This window comes from Lynx canadensis, chromosome C2, assembly GCF_007474595.2.
Source record: "Lynx canadensis isolate LIC74 chromosome C2, mLynCan4.pri.v2, whole genome shotgun sequence".
NCBI classification, from domain to species: domain Eukaryota; kingdom Metazoa; phylum Chordata; class Mammalia; order Carnivora; family Felidae; genus Lynx; species Lynx canadensis.
Genome location: NC_044311.2, coordinates 47,019,272 through 47,040,172, shown reverse-complemented (window position 1 = coordinate 47,040,172; position 20,901 = coordinate 47,019,272). Strand labels below are relative to the sequence as shown.

General features: G+C 38.2%; 1 protein-coding gene across 18 annotated transcripts in view; it reads right to left on the bottom strand.

The window, feature by feature from the left end:
• MBNL1 (muscleblind like splicing regulator 1) overlaps nucleotides 1-20,901 on the bottom strand; it is a 206,809-nt gene that overhangs the window by 49,309 nt on the left and 136,599 nt on the right. Inside the window, exons 1-2 of one of the 18 annotated variants that reach the window (XM_032594678.1) lie at nucleotides 11,526-11,540; nucleotides 7,063-7,066 (exon numbers count right to left, since the gene is read on the bottom strand). The exons of the other annotated variants lie outside the window; for them this stretch is intronic. The gene's annotated coding sequence lies outside the window, so the exon portion shown is untranslated. Of the gene's footprint in view, nucleotides 1-7,062; nucleotides 7,067-11,525; nucleotides 11,541-20,901 lie in introns of those variants that run through there. 18 annotated transcript variants of the gene reach the window in all.

The following is a 20,901-nucleotide window of genomic DNA, read 5'->3' as shown; positions in this document are numbered from 1 at the left end:
CAAAACCATCTCCAGTAAAAAGTCAACCACTGTTTTATACCTAACGGAATTTAATGGGGGCTACATTAGTCTGCTTTGGCTGTAACAACAAAATACCATAGATCAACTGATTTAAACAAGAGGAATTTATTTTCTCACAGTTTCTTGTAAGAGTGCTTTCTGGCTTACAGACAGCTATCGTCTTGCTATTCTAATCGTACAGCCTTTCCTTGATGCATGCACAAGAAGAGAAAGTTTGTTCCCTGGCATCTCTTACAAGGACATTAATCCTATCAGATCAGAGTCCCACTCTTCTGACTTTAACCTTAATTATTTCCTTAGAAGCCCCATCTTCAAATATAGCCACAGGGGAAATAGAGCTTCAACATAAGAATTTTAAGGGGGCACAAACATTCAGTCCAGAAAAGGAACACACATAATTAAAACTGCCAACCCAAAGCTATTTGTAATTAGCTTTAAATATCTTCATGCTTACATGTAAGTGTCTGGAAGCTTTCTCAAACATAAGATAATAGATTTTTACTATAAAACTGGACTCAAAAAGAGTGGGTGGTTGACCAGTTATTGCTTCTAATTTTGCCAAATTCTAATAGCTGCAGCTTCTAAAAATTCTCAAGGTACGAATATGTGAATTTCAGTGTTTATTTGTCTTTTATTTGAAATGGAAGCAAATACAGACTGTGGTATACAAAAAAAAAAAAGTAAATAATTATATTCCAAAATCATACTAATAGTGTCATTCACCTGTTAACTACAATACCAGATAGGCTGACGTATATTTTTTAAAGTTTTACTTCCCTACAGAAAGTCATTTCAGGATAAATAAAAGTGAGACGTATACCCCTTACTTTGAAAAAGAAGCTACTGAGGAAGATAAATTAAGTAGCCAGATAACTCAGAAAAATAATTAACAATTTCTGACCACCACCTGAATTCTGGTGGACCCAGTGCATAATGTTGTTTTTAGTCCTATGCAAATGTATACACATGTATGTAAATCATTATATATATATACACACACATATATACTCACTGCAATTATGTACCTATTTCTAAGAGCAGCATATGTATTACAAACTGGCAATTCTGCTCTTGGTGCAAATTTAAGAAACATAGAATATTAGATTTAAAATTTGTATTTCATGTTTTACTTGGAAAAACACATAAGGACTTTTAATTTTTTTTTTAACGTTTATTTATTTTTGAGACAGGGAGAGACAGAGCATGAACAGGGGAGGGTCAGAGAGAGGGAGACACAGAATCTGAAGCAGGCTCCAGGCTCTGAGCTGTCAGCACAGAGCCCGACACGGGGCTCGAACTCATGGACCGTGAGATCATGACCTGAGCCGAAGTCAGCCGCTTAACCGACTGAGCCACCCAGGCGCCCCCACATAAGGACTTTTAGAAAGTGACAGAATAAAACCTAAAGGGACACTTAACTATCATTTGTATAAATTCCTAATGTAGTCGAAAGGATATTTTCATTGTTTTTCTTAGAATGTCTCCATGAAGATTTTTACTGATTTTATGTTATTGTTTTATTGTGTTGTGTTTCATAAAGAGTATACTATACTATATTATAAACACACACAGTATATATACTCTTAATAAACCAATATTATGTTTTACTATATTTAAGTAGTATATTTTAAATAGTAAATATATAATATTCACATATTAACAGTAATTTTCCTATTCACTTTTTATTCTCAAATATTATCATGCTTTAATCCAGAAAACAAAATGGGATTTCTTTTTCACCCTGTATCTATTTCAGATTTTATCATGTGGAAAGGCAAGAAAATATTCTTAAGCCAAACACGATTTCTCCTGTTTGAATTTCCTCAATGGACTTTCAGGTAACACCAGGAACAAATGCTTAGAATTCTCAGAGAACATGAAGAAAGGAGTCAATTCTCCCTTTATTTTCCTAGGTATTTAATCAGTAGTCTTCTAAACTTAACATGAAGTAAACAGCACAACACTAATCAATATTTGAAGCTTAACTTTCTACATTCATCCAATCAACATAAGGCCAAATGCTTTGAGCTCAGGTCAACACAAGAGCTGGGAAAAATTTCTCTTATCAGTGAGAGAGAAAAGCAGAAATTTATGCATGTATTTTTACTGAAATATTCTCAATTTCTTTTAAGTTATTTTACCCCATATACAACATATTTTCAAATGAAACACAACAGAAAGCCAACTTAAATTTTTCCCTTTCTTGATCCCATTGAAAGCTCATGTTCACATACACACTGACTGTGGCTTAACAACGTTTGAGACTGCCAGAACAAGAAAGAAAGAAAAATACAAACACAGGTACATACACAATCTATTGAGTTTAAATCTGTCATTTTGCCATGGCCTCAAAGAACGTGAAAGAATGTTAACAGACTGTTTCACTTGTGTTAAACACCTTTTCATCAAAGTCTAATGTGAACTCAAAGCAGCAATTTTAGGTTAGACACTTCTAGCTCATGTTCATAGGGTGTGCTAGGCACTACTTCATAGAACATTCCTAAGTGTGATGCTGGAGATGCCTGGACATTAAAACCAATAGTGACATTTACAATATCCCAAAATATCCTGAATGCTGACGCAAACTCCGTGCACTCTAACTCAAACATCGGGATACTATGACTTTTTTCCCAGAGAACTTACGAGCTTTAATTGCACAACTCCCATTAATCATCTTGAAAACGGCCTGACTGAAACTCTACACATCTAGAGAAGTATTACATAATGCCTAGGAGCCAGAGGAGGCAGAAAAGGGGAAAAAGGAAACACAATCACACACATTCTTGTTACAAAAACACCACTCCTTTCTCCAAGCAGCTTTTGTCAGTGAGAGATCACGGATACGTACAACTGTGACAGCAACAGTATGACGAGCACACAGTGTTAGCAGATAGTCCTCTGGAGAAACTTCAGCCTCCCCAGTGAGGGCCCACAAAGATCTCATGTGAAGAAATGCTTACGACAGCATGCCAGAAGAAGAAATGGGCTCACTTCTTCATTCTACCCGGGGCCTCCTCCACCGCACAGACTCCCACAAAAGTGTGTAACTTACTGCATGAAGTGCTATGAAGGGTTTAATTGGCACCTACTGTCTCCACCTATTCCACGGTCTTCCTGCGTTCCCAACATGGGCCTGGCCAACCTCCCTGAGTCAAACCAGAGTCTCCATGACCTTGTGAAAGCCCAGTGACATTTGGTAGGTGCCAGCATCATTAAACAGTCCAACATATCTTGGCTGCTTTTTTATGGCATCATAAAATTGGAAATGCCAGATCACTATGTTTCTATTATTTTTTCAATTGCTTCATTATTTTCTCCGTGCAGCAACTGTCAGACTTCTAAACTATTTGTAGCAGAAACACTTCTGAAGTTTTACAGCCTCCAAATCAGGCACTCTCCAATCCTGGCTGATAATTAAAAACCCTAGCATTTACATAATAAAATTTAGTGCTCTATTTGTAGTGCATGCCTTTCAATTGAGAAACACAAAATGTTTTACAAATAGTACCCAATTCATCATACCATTGTTATGTGGATTACAACATGACAGTATGTATTTATTATATTTCTACGGATTTCCTGAGGGTTAAAAAAAGGTAAATTTCTTAGGTCAAATGCCTAGACTTTTTCCTGAACAATCTGTTGGAAAACTTGTTTGAGCAGTCCTTTATAGACCTATTCCAGTTCCTGCTACACTGGCAAAGCAGAAGTTCCCATCTTTAAATACCCCTCCAAAGGTGTGTGTGTTGGGAGGGGGACGGTTCCTTGTCCAAGAGCACATAACTAGACGGAGGCAGTCTAACCATAGAGTTGGCACTCTTCACCACTATGCTGGAAGTATGCCTTCATACTGATGACCACTTTGACATGCTCAAGTACGTATGTATGTGCGTATGTATGTTTTTCTAATCACGCTGACACTAAAATATAGATGACTCTAGCCAGAATATGTCAGAACTGAAGGAATGCTTCAAACCCCTTTGAGTTCTACAAAGGAAAAGTTGTTTCACAGTATAAACCACTAATTTCTGAGAAGACGAATCCATGCAGTATTTCCGTGTAATGGAAACCAGGAGATTCCCTTATAAATTTCAGTTCATCTGTCATTCATTTTTTTTTTCTCCCTCAGTAGGACTTACAGAATCAATAGTAGTAAACAACTGAACACCAAACAAGTTAAAATTTTACTTCACGCTATCCACTTCATTTAGACACCTAGAGAGGCAAGAGATTCTTGGATTATCTATGGAGTCCCCTGATGGGTCTCTGTGATTTGGATACATTGCAAATGGATATCTGGGTATATCAATGGATATACCAATGGATATCGGATATATCACAAATAAAGAAAAGGTGATTTCAATAAATTTTTAATGTTTATTTTTTTGAGAGGAGAGAGAGAGAGAGAGAGAGCACATGCGAGAGCAGGGGAGGGGCAGAGAGACAGGGAGACACAGAATCCAAAGCAGTCTCCAGGCTCTGAGCTGTCAGCACATGGGGCTCGAACCCACAGACCGCGAGATCACAACCTGAGCTAAAGTCGGACACTTCACCAACTGAGCCACCCAGGTGACCCGAAAAGGTGATTTTAAATTTATTTTTAACGTTTATTTATTTTTGAGAGAGAGAGAGAGACAGAGCATGAACGGGGGAGGGTCAGAGAGAGGGAGACACAGAATCTGAAACAGGCTCCAGGCTCTGAGCTATCAGCACAGAGCCCGACGCGGGGCTCGAACCCACAGACTGCGAGATCACGACCTGAGCTGAAGTCGGACACTTAACCGACTGAGCCACCCAGGCGCCCCAACGAAAAGGTGATTTTATATAGAAAAAAGGTATATATTCTTTATATACATATAAACATGTATAAATGCATATTAATATAAATGCATAAATGTATATTTATACAAACATAAATGTATAAACATGTAAATACATATTTACATAATATACATAAATATATATATTTTTATATACACATATATACATAAATATATATATTTACATATACACATATATAAATGTATATTTATATAAACATACCTTTAAATATATAAATGTATATTTAAACATATATAACTGTACACATATATTTTTATATATATAAATTATTTACATATATATAAAATGAAAAACATAAGTGATATTGAAAGGATGGCAGGTTTTAAGGGGCAAGTCTTCTTATTCAGCAGTATAACAGAAACTAAAGGAAATCAAAGAGGCAAAACATTTTGGTGAAGTCAGCTCAAGAATAATAACAACACTACCTTGTATTTATGAGGCATTTGCTACATTTGTACTTTCTAGATATACGTGCCTACAAATATATTTTTACATATCTAAATAACATTTTTATTAGCTATGATAAACTTTAAAGAATAATATCATGCGATATTTTCAAAGTCCCATTTCAACATTTCCTTTGCAAATCTTTCATCCGTGTCCACTAGTTGGGAGAGTATATACTACGCATATGAGGAGTGCTTAGATAATTTTCTCAACTGTAACAGATGTCCAAAATTTTGTTTGTCAATTACATGCAGAAATTATTGCACTATACTGTTTTCTAATCTTTCAGAGATGTCATTGTCTTTGCCAAATATCAGACACCTTTTCTCTCCCCAGTTTTTCATTCAGACTCCTCTGTAACCTCTGGGATTCCCTAACAGAAAATAAATGCTGTCGTTTGCTGACCTCACAGATTTGGTTTCAAGTCCAGCGATTAAATGCTATTTCTTCACATAAACAACAATGACAGAGCAACGAAGAAAAGGTGAGGCGACAAAGGTCCGTCCTTACCACTGCTGACCACTGTCTCCTTCAGACAGATCAACTTTGTACTTGAACAAAATGTGCTCAATGACACTGGCTCTGTTCCTGTGGGTGAAGCACGCCCCTCCCCCCACGTCCCCATGACAATTTGCTAAAATTGTGCACAGCCATCAGCCCTCTCTCAGACTTCAGGCTGCAGCGAGGAGAAAGACAATTGGCTCATGAGCCCAAAACACATCTCTATTGGATGCTGACTGCAGCAGCATAGGCAGGAAGGGCGAAAAAAAAAATCTTGAATAAAAAAAGCAGTATCACCACACAGGTGATCTGAGCCTGTCTTCTTCTATCACCCTACTTCTACCCCCACCGAATTCCACTGGCTTTCTAAGGCAGGTCCCCAAATATCTATAAAGAAACGACACTCAACAAAAGTTCCTTAAAAATTGCCACTGGGGATACAATGGGAGAGAATTATGAGAAAGAATTTTGAGAAGGAATTCATGTTCTAGTATCCTTCGGTAGCTTTGTGAGAACGGATCCATGTTACCAATAAACAAACAAGTGAAAAGAGATGTCTGGGAACTATGGAACTCTTACAAACGTCTATAAGGTGACTCTTTAAGACAGAAGGGTACTGAAGTCATCACTTAAACGCAGGCCCTTGAAAAAGCTTAATCATCACAAGGTTGCTCTGTTTTAAAAGGCGATCGGAGGCTGCAAAGCGTACTCTTAAGTGTTTATTTAAGATGCAAAGTATGGAGATGTTGGGCCTCCCAGGAATGTCAGCCATGGCAACACTGGTTTTTAATAAGCCGGAATGTGAACCTAAGAGGGAAAAGCACAGGCTGCTGTCACATGATGTTTTTCTCTTGCTATCATATCAACAACATTTAGGCCGAAAGCCCAGATCTGCTAAACTCCAGGCTTGGGTGCAGTGGGTAAAGCAACGTATGCACGGATTTTACGCGCTACCCCTGGCTAAAGCAAGTAGTGGTTAGTAGCAATGGATGTTTACCTTCCTTGGCACTTCATACATGCCTCTCTCCTAACAGTATCACACGGCTTTACTGTGCATTTTTACACACCTTCTTCCCATGCCCACTGCCTCCAGAAGGCAATGTCCTGACTCAACCTTGTGCCCAACAGCTAGGCCAGGCCAATAAGCCCAACAACTGTTTGCCAAGTGAATGAGTCCTGCCTATATTTCAGAATAGAAGATAATCTGTCCAATAACATTCTCAAAGATTTCTTCTGCATCTTCTCCAGGACCTCTCTCAACTCGCAAACTACAGTCCCATTTTCTCTTCATCAATTTATATTTCCCTTTTGCCCTAGTCTCCTCCCATCTGTTCCTTTTTCAGGTAACTTCTTACTACCGTTACCAAACCACATCTTTGTACTCTGCTCCCACCCAGATAAGATATTGCACTTGTTGGATTTATCTTTGTCCTTAGCTCATTAGGCATAAGCTTCTCATCTACAGGCCTTAGAGATCTGCACACAGGAAATGTCCCAGGACTTGACATAAAAAAAGCAATTGAGCCCCAGCTCAATGGTTAACATCACATGAGCTGGAAATCATAGAGTTGTTTGTTCAAATGTCAACTTTGATATTTATTAGCAGTGAGATTTTGCATTAACTATTCAACCTCACTAAACCTCAACTTCCTCTTCTATAAAAATGAAGATAAGAATACCATCCTAGGCATGTTGTAAGTATTAAAGGAGAGAATGTACACAAGGGCCTCGACTGTGTTCTGGTACTCAGGAAATAGAAATTACTTTCTCACTCTCCTAGCACGTTCTTTACAACCTTGCAGCCCCTGCTTCCTGCTATTCAGCCCATATCTCTGGACACGCTTGAAAACATCCTTTCTCTTCCCTCAACCTCCTCTTTTCCATACTCCTTCAGCTCACCATCGAGACAGAATCTCTTCTAAAGAACTCACACTAAGCCTCTCATGGCTGAAGATGGCAAATGTATAGTCCAGCCTAAAAACATCCAGGGGAGCCAGGGAGACCTGGATTCACCGGACTTCCCCACCCACTAGCTATGTGACCTCATGCAGGTACTCAACTTCCAGCCCAAACAGCGCCTTCATATGTGAAACTGTATCCAACTAACATAACTCCTGGGTGGTTATGAGAAAGCTTTCCCAATGCCCAAGGTAAGATTCAACTACAGCTCATTTCTCTTACCATTAGGAGACTGGGCATCTGTATTTTAAAAGGAGTAGGTAATAACAGCGAAACATTTTCCTAAGTTAAATTTAATTATGAGAGGTGACCCTTTCAAATGTCACTTTCTGGGGACATTTTCTCTCTCACTGTCCCTCCCTTCTTCCTCTTTATTTTCCTGCCAGATAGAATAAACTCACTGTAGTGAATTCAGCACCTGTCAAATTGTATTACAGGTAATTTCTACAAGTCTGTCTACCCCTTTAGATTAAGAACTTGTTAAAGACAGGGCTAAATCTAACTTAGCAACCTAAGCATTTTTAGTAAATGTTTGTAGAATGAATAAGCAATTTAAGAGACGGGAGAGCATTTCCGACGTCCCAGCTATCATCCCACTGCGACAATACTGTAAGGCCTAGGCCATTGGTCCTCAATCATGGCTGCACGTTATAAATAATAAATTTCTATACCCAGCATCCACCCCCAGAAATTCTGACTTAATTGATCTTGGATGGATCCCAGGCAAGCTCTCAGATGATTCTAATGATTGCTACTCTCAGGACCATTGGTTAGTCTATATATACCAATCTGCATTCTCATATACACATCAATTACAACCTTTTCCATAGTTCTTGTAAAACCGGTATTGGCCAATAACTCCAGGACAACTGCTAATGTTATCGGACTATTCCTTAATTGATATTTCTGTCTCTAGACTGTTTTCTTCACAGCTCCTTTCCTATTCCGTGGTAGAAAGGACAAGGGACTGCACCAAAGGAGCTGCTGTCTTTTGTTCCCTTGGGCATAGAGTCGTAGGACGATGCCTCAAACCAGCACCACCTGTTTCTGAACACCTTGTTCACAGGAAGCAAAGAGCTCATAAGAAAAAGAGGGTCAAAGGGATCCACATCATCAATGTATCCATGAGAGCAGCCCTTAAGTATTATTCTCAACATTGATGGTACACTAAGGAAAGAGTGTACCAAAGATATTGATTGCGTGGTCCTAGACATTTCCTTTCATTCTCATCCATTGGAGGCTAGAGGTCTTAGGCGGCTCCTATGTTATCTTGGCAGTATCGCTTTTGTGACTCAATTATAAGTCACCTATGCTAAAGTTAAAGTTTTTATAGCTGCAGTAAAGGTTTATGAAGGTAAACTAGTACGTCATAAATTTTCAAATAAGAAGATAAGAGGTCTCCACAGGATTACTGCATTTTGCTTTGGAAGACCATTACAATGGACAGAATCCTTTCTCTAAGGGTGACCTCCTCTGTGTCCTATTCAGGGGTAATTCAGGGGTCTGTTGTTAACTTTCATAATAATACCCATCATTTACCCTCAAGGCAATCCCAGAAGTGATTCTTCTTAGCCTCCTATGACAAATGAGGAAACGGAAGCTCTCAGAGGTTAAATATCCCATGTAAGGCCCCACCAATATGAAGTGGTGAAGTTAGGAAGTACGAGACACATCAGAGTTAGCATGCATCCGCCCAATGGGTAGGCGGGATATAGACAATCTAGGGCCTGGGGGCAACTTTAATTTGTTGTTGCTGTTTGCCTGCAGATACAACACATGACTTTACTATAATCCAGGGATAGAAACTGGAAATTAATATGTGCTGCCCCCATTAGAAATTATCAAAAGTTAAACAGAAGGGTTTCTTTGTGTTTCTTGCAAACATAACAGAGCATACAAGGTCTATGAAATTGTTCTAAAAGAACTAGATTTATATCTTGATAAGAAATATAGTTCATGTTCACAGACACACATATGTGGACACAAATGAAAGGGAAAGCAGAAAAGAAGAACTGATCATTGTCTCCTAATCAAACTGAAGAGTAAGCTAGAAGATAGGAAATGAATGGATAAGGAAGGAAGGAAGGAAAGAAGGAAGGAAGGAAGGAAGGAAGGAAGGAAGGAAGGAAGGAAGGAGGAAGGAAGGGCAAGCTGTTGCCTTGTCAAGTGTTATCAAAGTGTTACTTTGAATATACTTCATATTAAATCTTAATATCTTCTAGAATAACTCATTTAAACATTATTCACCATCTATTTGCTGACAGCTCTCATATGTTCCATGCTATGGGCCAGCGGAGACAATAAATGAATCAGACATATTCCATGAAGGGACATAAGACATGTATGTAAATAACTAGGTAAGGATAGAAGGCAGAAAGGGTGATAAGGAACATTCAGATAAAGAGTTCTCATAACTTGAGGGAAAAAAAAGACAATGCTTCCATTTAGAAGAATCAGATAACAGCTTTGAAGAACAGGTGGAATTTAAACATGAAGCATTAGAAAAGATATCCAGGTAGAGGAAATAGAATAGTCTGAAGCATCAATGACAAATAATACATGCATTATTAAGTGAGAAATAAGTATGAAAAGTAGTCTGACTCTAGTTTGAGGACAGTTTTTAAAACTGAGTTACAGATTGTCTACTTCCTTTTAAGGGCTAAGCAGAGCCACTGACGGGCCAGGGGTATCATCAGCGCATCAGCAAAGCTGTACTTCATGAATCCATCAGACAGGAGTCCAAGGGCTCCTGAAGTGGCCGAGGAGGGGACACCAATTAAGTAATTATTTTGACAGTCCAGGCAAGACTTGACACAGAACTGACCATTCTCCAGATAATCTCCCAGACTCATTTTTTTTCACAATCTCCCACCCCACTCCTATTCTAATGTGTGCCAACTCCCCCCGCCCCCTCTCCCAGCCACAGTAAACTGAACTGAGTTCAGTGACTGTCACAGGACATCACTTTGACCATGCAGATTCAGCTATTAAAATACTCTGCCCTTCCAGGTTTTTTTTTGGACTGGCTAACTTCTAGTTATAGAGTTAAGAGTCTCCAGTTAATGTCACTTCCTTCAGGAAGTGTTTCTTTTCTCTTTTTTTTTTTTTTTTTTTTTTTTTTTTTTTTTTTTTAACTTCATCTTTGTTTAATGTTCTGGCTGATTCCACAGCATTCATTACACTTTATCACAATTAAATGTCAGCTGCCTGTTTCCTTCACCAGACCAGGCTCAATGAAGGTAAAACCAAGACTTTATCTTCCAAGTTGCATTCCCAAAATAAGAATACCTAGAATAGTGTCAGGCTCATAATAGGTGTTAAGTCAGATAGGAGTCTTACAAAGCAAAATATATATTACATAATATACATACAATACATCCTTAATAGACATAATATAAATACATGTAACATACCTTATCTATATGTCTAACTTCCAAACACATCTAGAACAGTGCTTTTTTCAACATCTGGTAATGTTTTGAAAATTGCTTATTGACCAACTGCCAAATTAAGCTTTATTATTTTACAATTTCTTGCAGCTTAATAGCAAATTTCTGGTTCAATCATTAGCCCATCATTCTGTTTCACTGTTTTGTTGTACCAAGATAAAAACTGGACTCCACTCTACAATCACATCAGGAAAGAGTAAATAGTAATTACTCAGATTGGAAAGGTCACTTAGAAGTGTCAATTTGGTAGGTAGCTTGACAAAAATTCTGAAGCACTGCTCAAGAGATACACCAATAAAATGAAACTACATTTTTTTTTCCTGTTATAGTATTTCTTGTTGGAATAACCATTTTACAGTTTTCCTGATTTTGTAAAAACCAAAGCAACAAAAAACAAAGTTCACGTTTGCCTCATTTTATTCTCCCAGTAGCTGATATTGATAATTTTAATGTAGGTTTTCTGAATGTGCCATATTCATCTTTAATATTTTAAAATAACAATCATGCTACCCACCCTAAGAGAATTTTACAATATCATGAAACTAAATATGAAAGCCTTTTTAAAATTAAAAGGAATTTTTCTAAATCGGTGTAGTAAATGCACTAACATAAAAAGAATAATCAGTATATATGCCTACCTTCTACACAATTTTTCTAAAACTATTCCAGTGAGTCATAATCATGTGATTAAGTTTCAAATTATCCAAAACAAGTTTAAGTCTCTACATGCAACTATTTTTAGTTCTTTCTGAGATTATGTTTTGTTTTATTTCATTTCATTGTTAGCACTTACCTAAAAGTCAAAATAATTTCAGATTTCATTTAAAAAGTTGTGGTTCCCAATTTATAATAAATTTCTCTTGTACTGTAATTAGGGCAACTGTTTTTGGTTTGTTTTGATTATATTTTAAATAAATTGTGCTCTGACAAAGACCATTTAGCAAGGGAGGTTTTGTTGTTTTTTTTTTTTAATATCACTCTCTGGAAGAGAATAAAATTGATAATCAAGTGGACTGATTATACAAACAAAAACTAATTCTATTTACAATCCATATTCTACATTATAAACTGCCAGGGTTTTGCTGAAGTATACTAGCTTACATGGGGCAGGGGGTAGGTTCCCCTGCCCCCAGGACCATGAGGGAGTGATCAAATTACTGGAGCCCACGCAGCACACAGCAGGAAAAGATTGATAATGTATCCGTCAATGGAGTTATTTTAAGGAAAGATTAAACAGAGCACCATGAAAGGACCAAGAAATACCTTAAAACAATTCAAGTAAAATTTTACAAATTATCAACAGTCTTATTTATGTTTACAGCATGTTATCAATCATTTGAGACTGAACAGGTCTCAGAATGACAACGTTCTTGGGGCACGTGGGTGGCTCAGGAAGTTAAGCATCCGACTCTTGATTTTGGTTCAGGTCATAATCTCACGGTTCGTGAGTTTGAGCCATATGGCCATAAGTCGCGCTCCAAGCTGACAGCACAGATCCTGCTTGGGATTCTCTCTCTCCCTTCTTCTCTGCCCCTCCCCCCTCGTGCTTGCTCTCCAGCTCCCTCTCTCTCTCAAAATAAATAAATTAAAAATAAAAATAAAAATGAATGCAATGTTCTTATCTGCCGGATTTTCTAAAGTTGGCGAAACGTTCAGATGAGATCATCCATTTTTAACAGTACATCACATACTATATTACATGGGCTTAACAGCACTGTCTGACTGTATTTCCTCCTTGTATAGTCCTGCCAGCTCACTATTTATTGTGGGAAACTTTCTGTCATTTTTCCTTTTGTTGTCTTTCCAATGATACATTTATTAACATGTTATACCCCTCCCTATTCTCCACGTTTTTCTTCAATATATTTCTATGGGTCCACTAATGCAAAAACATCTGTCAATTTACCATAAATCATTTCTCATACCTCAGTTTTCATAAATAAAACACTGCTCACACGAATGAACAGATGGTTCACTTAAATAAACAGGTAATCCCCAAACTTTCTTTCTGAGAATTTTAATCCACTTCTCTCTCTTTTACCTGACGGCCTACCCAAAAACCCAAAAATCAAATGTGAAATTCGTATGACAAGAAAAGGTGGGGTGGGCCAGACCATAAAGCCTAACACAAGGTAAACATCAGAGAACAGATGATCAATACTATGAAGTGTCCTTCATACTGTGAAGAGAACCGAAGTGGACAACGTGCAGAGGAAAACACTCTGGGAATCATTTTCACATGCTTTTTCAATTAACTTCACAATGATCAACCGAGTAGCTAAGTACTTAAGGCTCCCAAAGAGAGGTGAAATGACTTGCCCAAGATCACAGAAGTAGCAAAAAAAGTTTAAGTCTCAAATTCAGGTCTGATACCAAGTTGGAGGATTATTTCCTCTGTAACACAGGCGGCTTCCCAGTAATCCAAACAGCCAGAGGGTCTAAGTGGTAAAATAGCACACGGGTGGGATTTCAGGCCATTCAACAGCCAGTGGCTAAACAGCCACTCTCTCACTGGCCTGAGAGAGATGAATGCTTTATTCAGGGGAGGTATATTCACAGAGAGTTCAGGCTGTGACAGTGAGAAAAGGAAACCTCATTCAAAATGGAGTCGGGAAGCCATTAAGGGGGAGCTCTCCTGCACTGTCACCTGGCCAGCCTGCATATTTCAGGAGGCAGAAGGAAGATTTCCTCTCAGCCTGGCAACAGTAAGCTGCCCTCGCCTGCTGCCAATGAGAAGCCGTCATCATTAGGAACTCTCATTTTCCTCCAATAAACTTTTGTTCAAAACAACGCCTCCCAACGTCCTCCTTCCCTCTGTAAAGGGATGCTCTCCTCCTTTTGTTCTCCAGACTTGCCAACGGTTCGCCAGAGTTTGCCTATTTTGAATTGCAATTCCTTTGCTATTTCCAAATAAACTAATTTGCTGCTCAGTAACCTTCATTGTTTAATTTTTAAGGTTGACAAAGCGAAGTAAGAGGAAGTAACCTAAATGCCTATTTGGAAATCTACTTTATAAGCAAGGTTAATCCATTCACTGGATGTCTTTGCTGAGGACTACTTGAATTTCAGGAAGACACTCATGGTAAAGATGACCTAAGTCATAAGGGTATAGAAAGATCTGCACTCTTTAAACAAATTCAAGAGTAATGGCGGTTCCTGTGGTTTTATGGTACCTAACAATCTAAGACAAAACAGTAGCACTAATCTGTTCAAGCGGGTTAAAGGTAAGCTAGCACACCAATGTGCTCCGTGAAATGTATTATATACCAAAAGGGCAGAGAAGAAAAACAGACTTCAACAACAATCAGGACTGCCATATGATACCTGAGTTTACAATAATTCATATTACCCTGTGAAGAGATGAAAATGTACCTACTCACTCTTATTAACCCTGGAGCATTAAATATCTGCTTGGAAATCTTAGATTTATAAAACAAAATAAAAGCTACCCATCCATATTTTTTGTTTTATAAATTACGAACACAATGGTTACATAGAAAATAAGAAATAAACTGTGGATGATAAAGGGAAAAGACAGTATCATTCACTGTCTATGTGCTTCCAGACTGAGAAGTAGATAGAATCTACTCAGCTAAAGTCCTCCCAGAACCAGACTCCATCGGACTACTGCTCCTGTGTATTTCCCTCAGAGCACTGGTCATCCTGTTGTTATGGTGCTTATTTATATGTTTTCTTACTGACTGAATGATTCCACTAGGGATATAAGATCCATGAGGGTAAAGCCTGGTTTCTCCCAGCTCACACTGAGCCAAAGCGTTAAATAAATACTGTTACCCTCTTCTCCCATTTGCTGACAAGAATTCTGAGAGCCTGTGAAATTAAGTAATTTGTACAAAGTCACAGAATAATTAAAACAATGGAGACTCATCAGCCTGATTTCTACGTACTGTATAAACAAACTTGGCAGGCTATATTTAGAACAAAGATAGTATCAAGCTGAAATTCAAATAGCCAGTAGTGTTTAAAATGCATCAGTTAAGAAAACAATCTCTGAGGACCCTTTTCACTATATATAAACACAGTCAGACTTCTCATAGCTGTCGCCACAATACACATTATGTTACACTATGGATTTCACATGAATTCACTATGTCAGTTGTTGTTAATTGTATATCAATATGTCATAGTCAATTCGTGTGAAATCCATAAACAAAGTTGTCTTTGTTACCCTTTGGGAAAAAAAAAAAAAAAAACAACAACTCAATTCTGCCCCAAGGTATTAGTGTTGCCACTATAAAAATAAGAGCAGATGTCAATGGTTCTCGCTTTGGATGATGTTGTGAAGAAAATCTATCTGATACTCTTGATTTTAAAAGCTATATGTTCATCTTAGAAAACCATGTAGGATGAACTGGATGTTGGTAATAAAAACAGATTCATACTAAACTGGTTACTCTCAATAACTGTTAAAGCTCTATAAATTAGGCACCATTTTTCAGAGAGGTTCTTAGGTAAAGCAATATTTAAAATCATTTTATGCCTCCTACTACAAGTGGTATTTATAAGAATTGAGGCCAAAAAAAAAAAAAAACAAGAAACGATTCTTTTGAGAAAACAATTTCTACAAATAACTGACGTTTCTTTGCAAGTAACATTCAAATTTACTGCACCAACTGTTGTACATACATAGAAAAAAGGAAACTAGATCTCCAATTTTGCTAATACCTTGTTTTTACATCTATCTATTAATGAATATATATTCGTTGCCTATTAGCTTATCACTATGCTGGGTGACAGAAGATAGAAAAAGAAACACAAAATGCAATTTCCACTGGCAAAGAGATCAGATGTGGGAGGCATCAGTGGCATTTCACTTCATGAGAAACTTCCTCAAAAAGAGGAAGGAATAGGGGCACATGGGTGGCTCAGTCAGTGAGCATCCGACTCTTGATTTGACGCAGGTCATGATCCCAGGGTCATGGGATTGAGCCCCGCATCAGCCTCCACACGTGGAGCCTACTTGGGATTCTCTCTCTCCCTCTGCCCCTCTCCCTAGTCGTTCTCTCTAAATAAATAAATAAATAAATAAATAAATAAATAAATAAATAAATAGAAATGGTTAAAAAATTAAAAAAAAAAGGGGGGGATGAATAAAGTTGGACTCAAATAGTTAAAGGAAATTTTTTCAGATCTGGAGAGGATTTTGTATTCCACCCAACCACTCATTCTCTTGAAAAAGGAAATAAGTCGGTGGCTTTCTTACCTAGTAGTCCAGTATGGTTCTCGAGACTTCTAGCTATTTGTTGCCATTCTGTGGTAGGTTCAACCCTAAGAAAACGAAAGGACTAGAATAATCATGCCCCTTAAAAACGTTCTGGAACCTGGGATCAGCCTTGGATCAAACAATCCACTAGGATAGAGTCCAGCTGCAAGATAACGTGTGTTTGTGATCTATGTCACTGATTTACAAGTCATTCAATGTCCAGGAGCCCCTTCTATACCTACTTTACTGGGAATACAATGTCACTGCTTGGTAGGATCTCAGAGCTATCAAGAAAACAGGCTCACATGAAGCGGATTTGAGGAAGGAATGACACAGGACAGGGAGACAGCCCAGTAAGAGCTGGGTTGGAAGGACAGCCTCGTTTACTACATACAGGACTTTGGTCACCCTCCTCTGACATCTAGGCGAGGCATCCTGGACTCCTTTTAGGAGGTACCTCAAAGAGACAAGACAACAGCACTCTAGAAACTGAGAATCTCAGGCAACAAATTGTATTATCACGGTAAAATGCTGGAAAATTCAACAGGCCATCTGCACAGGCATGTTTCCTGGTAAAAGCAGACAAAGGGCCTTGGGATTTTCAACTCGGATGAATTATCAGGCATACTTTTGCATCTTATATGAAGTTTCCTTTACGTTACTGCAAAAAGCGGGAGCAGCTAACCTTTCAGAAGAATGTGACAGTATTGGTGGAACGCTGAAATATTCTGAAAGGCTACTTTGGTAATATATGTTCCTTCTTGCTGTGTATCTTATGTAATTTTGCCAAAAACAGAAAGGGACTGGGTAAGAATAAATGTTCAAGCAAACATACATTAGTCACAAATTAAAGATTAACACTTTGAATGCTTGGTATTTCTTGCTGCTGCTTAACAAAAGCAGAAATTCTAGGGTGGTTGTTTATTCAAAGAGGCAAAGTAGGTGTAAGCCTGGTTGGTTTCCAAAAGCATTCCATTCGTTTTCTGAGTTTTGAAATAGCACAAAATGTAAATATGTACAATGGACTCAATGAGTTCAACTCTGCCCCCATTAGCACCACTGCACTAGATCTATATCAAGTACAGCTCTCAATTTTTGTCTCAGAAAGAAGCTCTGAAAGGTTTAATAGAAACATCCTGCAGCAGTAAGAAGGGAACTACTTGTTAATATGGGTACAGCATCACCTAAGGAGGGAACCATATCCTAAAAAATAAGGCCCATCTTTAAAGACCTCTTGTTGATATTTCTATCACACAGTGTCGCTACGTGCTATTTACAATGTAAACATGCTTTCTTTTTAACCAAATGAAGGGACTTACTGATGCTCCCTATATTTGTAACCCATGCTCAGTAAAAGAAACTCTGAAGAACCATTTGCAATTCATTCAGATGACAAAAGCTAAGAGAATGCCAATCCTTTATTACCAATTCCCTGCAAATTTAGCCTTTCTACCCAAAATAGAATCAGAATTCATCAGAATTTTAAAAATACGCTTCCCTGTGAGTTGGGGATGGAAAGGGGATAGACAAACTGATTCAGCACGCCTGAGGCAATTGTATGCTACTTCTCACTGCTTCCAATTAGGATGTCAGCACTTGGCCGATCAAATCTGATTTTTCTTCCCTCAGATATACCCTGTTTTTCATCGTGAATTATGCCAAGGTGTTTTATATAGGAACACCGCTGAAATAATGCCTGGTGTATGTTTAGCAGAATGCTAAACCAAACTATGTCAGGCAGGAGCTAAATGCCCGGGGAATAAAAAACATGCAAAATTACGCCCCCAAATACTATCAACTTTCCTCTCAAAAGTCTTCTAGAGCTGTAAGAAGCATTGTCAGTTCATGTGTGATTTTTGGGAAAGTTGTATGAACCAAGTTTTCAAATGCAAACGATAAGGTCGGAAGGATGAAGGTTTACAGGTATGAGGATCTGGAAGGAAAAAATGGGGATGTGGCAAGGAGGTCAGGAGTTTGAAGGGTAATGTCAGAAACCTGTGAACAGAAGCTTACACCGTTATGTAACACATTTGCTCCTAGAAGTGACGACTTCGTGTTTCAAATTTGGGACCATCATTATCCATTCTAGGAAATTCTTTAATTTCTCCAAGAAAGATTTCCGGTATGTGTAAAACACTGCAAAATTCCTCCACAGTACTTAGATAGTGGGTGCTCAAAAAGCAGAAAGATACATTCGGGTTCAAATCCCACTCTGTCACTTACCAACCCTGTGACCTCATGAATACCTCATAAACCTCAGGGCCTCAGTTTCCTCATCAATCAAATGGGAATAACTATACTATCTACCTGCTATGTGATTTATGAGGAGTTAAATTAAGTTTGTATAAAGCCAATTCCTAGCACCTAGAAAATACCACTAGAATATAATTGTTCTTATTATAAGTTTATCTGGATGTGTTAGGTGAAAGTTTTCCAGTCTCTCTTACATAAGTGCATTCTGACGGCCTTGGTTTATTGTTCTGGTAAGTGGCAGTGGGGGAGGGGGGGTGGCGGCGGGGAGGTGGTTTTCCACAGTCACAGCTCCTGCACTGCTGTTCCACAGCACCAATACAAGAAAGAAGGCAAAATGCCTAATTTCCACTCAGACCAAGTTACCAGAGGACTATCACCCATTTACATCCATTTATACGTATGTGTCTGTGTGAGTGTGTCTGTGTGTGTGCAGAGAGCGAGACATGGACGTTTGTGTACGTATGTGTACACAAAGAGATCAATTCACAGAGATAAATAAAGGGCGGAAATTAATCCCCATTCAAGGTCTATAAAATATTTCATGTGAACTCGGAAGGATAAATGAAAGTGAATTAGGCTCTAAACCACAAATGGTTTATTATTAATCTTTATTAAGGTCTACGTTCATATTTTCCAGTAACTCAGAAACGACTCCATTATCACCAAATTTTCCTCCCTTCCCTCATTTTAGAGCATGATTCACGAAGTAAAGATACTGTTTCCATTAGTTCATTTACCTATATACCTATGTGAGTAATATACATGTAGACTACGAGATGTGCTAAAGTGAATACCTCCCAAACACTGTCAGTGAAACGTTTCCAGATTTCCGGCTTTAACTTTCAACTGCTAGGTCTCTGAGCCAGAATCACTGGCCATTTCCCACAAAATTCTACGCCCCCTTCAGCCCTACCTTTTTCTCATAGGGTGTCTAGTCATACATTTTCAAAGACATAAACCCCGGACTGGATGCAGGTGGGTAGACGTAAGACCTGAATTGGGAATCGGAAGCACCCATGACCTAGACGGATGCTCTCAGTATAGGAACTGGGGGTAGAAAGCAGATAGAAGGAACGTGGTTCCACTCAATTACAAGACTGGGACTTCTAGGATTATGAAAGCTGAATCTAAAAGCCTTCACTAATCTTTGGTAATTTTTTTTTTCATTTTTCAAATCCTGTTTGTACAGTACTGGTATGAAAAGATCCTTGATATTTTAAAATTTTATGTCCCCCAGGCCTTTGGAAGTGCCCCCTTCATCAGACTTGCTGTTTATGTGAACAGTCAACAAGCATGTACTGAGGTGGGTGGCCAATTAGGTGCCCTCCCTAGCTGAGTCACCAAGCCTACTCAGAGCACAGGGCTTTAGTTTCCTCCCAAGCACCAACACAATCAAATACAGGGATTGTTCCTGAATATCCAAAAACTACATGAATGTATAGAGTCTAGGGAAATCCTGTTAGCCTATAAAACAATATTAAATGCCAACAGCTCAGAGAATGGAGCTCAGAGAATTAGGCAGCTATAGGCCACCTAATCTCTATTCTTACTGTTAACTTCTCTCATGCATTTCGGGAATGGCCCTGTAAGTTGATTTACCAGTCTTTAAATAAATTAATAGTAACCTTTAATCAGCTTTCTGAGGCTACGGGAGACAAACGAGCAGGTATATGCATATACCTATTACACACACAGATAGCAAGTATTCATTATTTGTTTCCTATATATATTTAATTTTACTATTAGGAGAATCAGAATTGCACAGGAAACATATGTGGATTAGAAGGGTACAATGGTACTTTACCAAGGTGAGGCTGAACTATTCAGACATAAATGCTTTCTGTGACTTCTGATGAAACAACACAGTCATTTGTTAATGAAAAATGCAATGAGAACACTTTTAGGAGACAAAGAGCACGTACGAGAAAGGAACACTTTTACTGAAAATCTGCAACAAGAGAAGAATCATTAAAAGGGGGTGACTAAACACATCTTAGTGCCTGACTATATGAAATCACGACTTTTGAAGGAGGAAACATACACTGTCATTTACTCTTTTCATATTTTAATTTTTTGAAGACAAATTTAATTTTAATACTGCGAGTCTTCAATGTAGACAATTCCCTTCTTTCCAAGGATCTGCTTTCTTAGCTTTCGTTTAATAACAGTTTTACATTCGACACCAACTGCAATGCCGTCTTGTGC